The sequence below is a fragment of the Vigna radiata genome, unplaced genomic scaffold (genome assembly GCF_000741045.1).
Source record: "Vigna radiata var. radiata cultivar VC1973A unplaced genomic scaffold, Vradiata_ver6 scaffold_234, whole genome shotgun sequence".
Lineage (NCBI taxonomy): Eukaryota > Viridiplantae > Streptophyta > Magnoliopsida > Fabales > Fabaceae > Vigna > Vigna radiata.
The window spans coordinates 529,258-535,668 of NW_014543117.1; positions in this window are offsets into that span (position 1 = coordinate 529,258).

Here is a 6,411-nt window from a genome sequence, read left to right on the forward strand (position 1 = left end):
TATATAATAATAATAATATATCATTATTTACTATTAATATTATTATGTTTATTATTTTGTATTTGCATCTAACTTTTAATTTTATAAAATGGAAATGGTTGAAGTACTAATATTGAAGTTTCCTCTGAATTTTATATTTTGTAATATATCACAAATTCAAATTTGAACCATATAAATGCTCTATTAATGTAGAGAGAGAAGGAGAAAGATGGTTAAGGATAGTGGGGAAGTGTAGGGTATTTTTGAAATAAAAGAAAATAGTGGGGAGGTGTAAAATAATTTTGAAATAAATTAAAATAGTGGGGAGGTGCAGAACCCACTTTGGGAGGTGGAGGGAGCAACACCCTTAGTAAGATGTCAAGAAATCCTGAGGCCCATCTCTTTTGTTGGGCCAAATGGCTTATTATGTCTTGAGGGGAGCAACCTAAAAAGCCCATTGGGATTGATGCATAACCTTCTGATCTCCAACCTCTTCTGTGTATAGGGCGTTGATCCCTGCACCTCTACGTATTTGACCCTCCACCTCCCCATATTTTTTAATTTTTTTATATTACCAAAATAATCTTTTTTAATTTGTTATTTACTTTTTTTAACCTCTTTTATTTAGCTAACCCTAGATTTTTTACTTTCTTCTTTTCAATTTCACTTTCTCCCTCACGGTAACACTGCACCCCCACCTCCAAACTTCACCATTTTCCCTTTTCACTATCCTTTTCACTTTTTTTAACTCCCAACTTGCAATCCTCTTTGTTTGTGCATTTCGGTGGTGCAACTTTTGGTGTGTGCGACCTGTGTGAACGGTGGTGAGAATTTCATAATTAGGAATTTTTCCTTTTACCTTTATGATTCATCTTTCAATTAAAGTCACCTTGTTAAGAAAGTGAAGAGAATCTATCATATCATATTATTAAGAAAGTGAATTTTAAAATAAGGTTTACACTTATATTATAAATGAATTTTATCTCTAATTAATAAATGAAGAGAATCTATGTCATATCGAAGTGAATTTTAAAATAAAGTTTACACTCATTTATAAATTTTAAATGAATTTTATCTCTAGTTAATGTAAGACTTCTATTATATTTTAATATTATAATTTTATTTAAAAAAGAAATTTCAATTTTTTATCACTAATTCAAAGAAGAAAAAAATACCACTTCCTCTTAAAAAATGAAAAAAAAAATACACAAAGAATCTTAAGAGAGTATATGAAGTTGCATCTAAATTATATTTACTCATAATGTAACTCTTTTCCACCATTAGATTGTTCATTGTTTTCATTAAGTTGAAAGTTTTTTCCTCTAGTGCTCCTATGCCAATAATCTTTTCTTTGCATGTCTCACTTTGTTGCAATTATAACATTTGAAACATTTCTTATTAAATTTTTTATTTATCATAGTTTTGTTACGAATTCAGCTAAGAGTTGAATGTCTCGAATTAAAAAAATAAATAAATTATTAAAGAAAAGACTTACAAACACTTAGCAATAGAAGTTTTGATTTGAAAGTGTCATAATTTTTAAATGGATTGTTTATGACTTATGAGTTTATATCACCTTAGTATATCTTTATTAAAAGAAACCAATCCATTTATTTTATTAAAAATTTGATGATTTATCTTGATAACTAAATCAAAAGATAAATAAATATATTCTATTATAATAAAATTTAACCATAACTAAGGTAAGATGAAGTACAATAAGATGATTAACAGAAACCAATATATTATAGTAAAAACTCATAATTAACTTAAACTTAAAAATAATTATAAATTCAAAATGAATTAAGTTGAAATTCATAATAGACATGAATAAAAATTTCAAAATAAAAAACATAATAAAAATATAACAAATTCTTGAAATACATAAACAACAACTCCAGTCGCTTAATGTAAATTAGGAATGACAACATCACTCAAAGAAATAATTACATGAAAGAGAAGTACACGCGTAAGTACATTTAGTGATGGTTTTATGTACCTTAATTATAGTTTGATGATTCTTTGGTTGTGCTTTGGATAATTGTGCAAATTCACCAATAAGCTGAAAATGAAGTTTTCTTGCTGCATTTTCAATTTCACGGGTGAGTTTTCCATACTCGTCCTGAAAAAAACGACAAAATAAATATTTATAAAATATCCGGACATATAGATTTGTTGCAGACGACACCATCACATGTTTTGTTCACTTCAACAGAGAAATTGAGAGAGAGTAAATAGATGGATTTAAAAATGAATTAGTTAGTGTTTATTTGAGTGAATTTTAAAATAAAGTTTGAAAATCAGTATAGAATTTAATTGGCGTGACAAATAAAAAAATTTGTTTAATTGATAGAAATTGAAAATTATTAAAACGGTCCTAGTTAATTTTTTACTTTTTTTTATAAATACAAAAATTTAATTTTTTATGACCACGTAACTGTCAAATTGTAAAATAAACTCAAACAATATTTTTTTCATAAAATAAAAATAGAGGAAGTATGGAGAAAGCACCAAGCTTACTCGGCAGGAGCAGATGAATAAAGCACCAAGCTTCGAAACATAGTGAAGCATGCCAGGAATCGGATACAAGCGTGCACCATGACCAATGAAGAAGAGGAACTGAATATAATATCTGGGAACCGAATACAACGCTTGAAAATCGAATACATCTATTATGAATAATGGAGAACCGAATACAGGTTCCTATGTTTTTCTTCATACTCCTGGAACCGAATTCAGAGGTTTCAAGGAATCGAATAAGCTTGAAAAAGATTTAATTTTCTTCATCTAAATGCATTGTAGTACACTAAATGTGTTTTTTTATTTTGATAATTAGAGGTGAAATTATATAATAATTAGAGAAGAGACCTTTTACATTCAATCCTTCCAAATCTCACCATGTGGGTGATGAAAAAGTGATTCATCCCACAAATCTCCTTAAATCGTTCTCTGCATTTCTTTTCTTTTCAAATGAACACAGAACTGAGAGTTCAATTTGTCGCTCACAAATATACATGAACAGGACAAATTACGATTTTGTTTCCAAATTATTGAACCAGGTATATTTGACGAGAGTATTAAAATGAAAAAATATATTGGAAGGTTAAATACTAAAAGTAAAACATAACTCTAGAGGAATAATTAAGCAATAGCTAAGTATACATGTAATGACTAACATGCAAAATTTCAGGATGAAAGACCTATATATATTGGTAACAAACATGTATAAGATTTTATGTGGAAGTGAATGTCGTGTATAAAGAGTACAACTTGACTTTATGATTTCATTATCAATAGAATATTTAAGGCAGAAGCGTGGATACCGACTCAAGACGGTCTGGGTAGGTTTTGGTGTGTGCTGATGGTGATGACCCAAATGAAGGTGAACCAAGGGAGAGAATAGAGGTTTTGAGAGGAAACACGGAATCGAAGAAGTAGGAGAATCAAAGAATCCATCATTCTTGAAAATTTGTGTTTTACCCGAAATTTTTCATAAAAAAGAAGAGTGTTTTGGTTGGCCATTCGGAAGAAAATTCAGAAACTACAAAATGCAGAGTTCTTTTTTTCAATAAAGATAACAGGAAAAAGTTTGTTTGTTGATGGAGGAAATGACAACTATTTATCGGCAATATAAGACCAAGTCAGCATGAGTTCTTCTAATGTTTTTGTTTTTCTTTATTCAAAAGAAATGGTTTGATTTGAACTTAGAAATAAATAATGTTCTTAAACAAAATTTTAATGTTTAAAATTACATTGAAATGAGTTTGTTCTTCACTTTTAATTAAAAAGTATAGTCTCTAAATTTTCTTAACTATTAAAATTAGAGAATATGTACATAGTAAGTATGATTGGTATTTCTAGATCCAAAGATCAAAGACGTTATACGTGGAGATTTCACAAATGTCAATGACAACAGAATAGGCATTAAAGTATTTTTGTTGAACAATTACTCTTACATTTTTATTAAAAATAATTATTAGAATTATATGAAAATGTATTAAAAATTTAAAAAGAAAACACTTTTTTCATACTTTAATAAATAAATTTCACTTAAAAAAATTCGTTAACATGTATTTTCTCACTTTTCACATTTTCAAACACTTATGTTCCTTTTGACGTTGAAAGTGAGTGATATTTAGGGCTGGACATAGTTAATTAAATTATACTAAATTACAGTCAACTATATTTTTAATAAACTAGAAAAAACTAAATTATTTAATAGGGTTCCGTTATTTTGACACCCAATTTTTGACATACATTTGATACTGACAGGTGTCAAGGTCCAATTGGTTGGTTTTCTTTTTTTTTTTTTTTAAAAAATTTTGGTTGGCAGAATGAGAAGGGTTTCAAAAAATTTTCTTTCCAATTTTACCCTTGCCCAGTTTCATTACCTTTTCTGTCTCAGATTTCTTTCTTTCACATTTCGTCCTCTCCCTTGCGTTATCTCTGACATTGGTTCTCTTGGCGTTTTCGTCCTGTCCATTGCGTTTTCTCTGACATTCATTCTCCCCTTTCGTTTTTGGTTGTCCGTTCTCGCAGTTTGTTCTCGTTGTCCTTGTTCGAATGAGAAGTTCCGATCAGCAACGTGGTTGGAGCAAGGTAAATGCGTTCTTCGACCATTTTCTTGTCGGTTTGGGTATTGGGTTTTGCGTTTGGTGTCGGTTTCCGTTGATGTTGTGGTTTGGGTATAGGGTTTTTCATTTGTGTGTTGGGTTTCTTGTGGGTTCTTCGATCACTTTTGGTTTTTTGGTTATTTCCTTTGGTGTTTACCATTGTGTTGTTTTCTATATGCAGTTGAGCGTTCGTCATTCTTTTTCAACAATGTATCTCTGCACTTTGAACAAACGTTTGACACAGGACCAATGGTCACTCATTTTGAAGACTCTATTTTCTTGGTTTTTAGACTTGAGTGGGCAGAAAACAATGTCAATGTGGAAGCCATTCTCCGCAAATTTGTTCCGCCAACTAACCAACCATCATCATCATCCAAACAAGCAGACCATTAATAGTTAATATTACATATGGTTTCATTTATCTTTTCTAATGTTAGTCAAAATATGACTTTAATGGATAACTGTAATATTGTTTTATGAGCTCCATAATTGTTTATGGGATGACTGTAATTTTATTACACTAGACTTTTTCAATGTTGTTATTGTGCACTTTTTTAACTTTTTTAGATGTGATGTAATGTTCTAAGTGTAATCATTGTATTCAGATTAATGAAATCAGCATAGTTATTTTGTCAATCAATACAAAGAAAAATTGTCTTAAAAAACTCAGAAATTCACATGTGGTCCTCCAGGTTACCACAGGTGGTTCCTTCAGTGTAACAGCTTGTCCAAAACACAAAAAAGACATGCGTAATCGATCACGAGCACATTGGAATCGATTACAAGGCTGTTTTTTGCTGCATAAATTGCAAGATTTGTCCCAAGTGCCTCTCATATGACTTGGTGGTTCCCTTCTCCATGATGGGGTTTCCCAAACATCACCTCCAAGCATACACTCACACTAAGCAACATAAACACTGAAAAGGCAGTGAACTTGTCTTAAAAAACTCAGAAATTCACCTATGGTCCTCCAGGTTACCACAGATGGTTCCTTCAGTGTAACAGCATGTCCAAAACACAAAAGAGATACGTGTAATCGATTACGAGCACCTTTTAATCGATTACAAGGCTTTTATGCTTCAGAAATTGTAGGATTTGGCCAAAGTGCCTTGTAATCGTTTACAAGGGGGCTGTAAACGATTACGAATGTCTAAAATGGTTTTTGGACATCCTGTTGAACTGAAGGAGCCACCAGTGGAAACGTAGGGGACCACAGCTGAATAGTAGTGTGTTTTGACCAAAGTCCAGTGGTTTTAATTGTAATTTGATGTTCTTGAGTGAGGATACAAGGCTGTGTTTTGTTGCATAAATTGCAAGATTTGGCCAAAGTGCCTCTCATATGACTTGGTGGTCCCCTTCTCCATGATGGGGTTTCCCAAACATCACCTCCAAGCATACACTCACACTTAAACAACTTAAACACTGAAAAAACAGTGAACTTGTCTTAAAAAACTCAGAAATTCACCTGTGGTCCTCCAGGTTACCACAGGTGGTTCCTTCAGTGTAACAGCATGTCCAAAACACAAAAGAGACACGCGTAATCGATTACGAGCACCTTGTAATCGATTACAAGGCTTTTTTTGCTGCACAAATTGCAGGATTTGGCCAAAGTGCCTCTCATATGACTTGGTGGTCCCCTTCTCCATGATAGGGTTTCCCAAACATCACCTCCAAGCATACACTCACACTTAAAAAACATAAACACTGAAAAAACAGTGAACTTGTCTTAAAATACTCAAAAATTCACCTGTGGTCCTCCAGGTTACCACAGGTGGTTCCTTCAGTGTAACAACATGTCCAAAACACAAAAGAGACACGC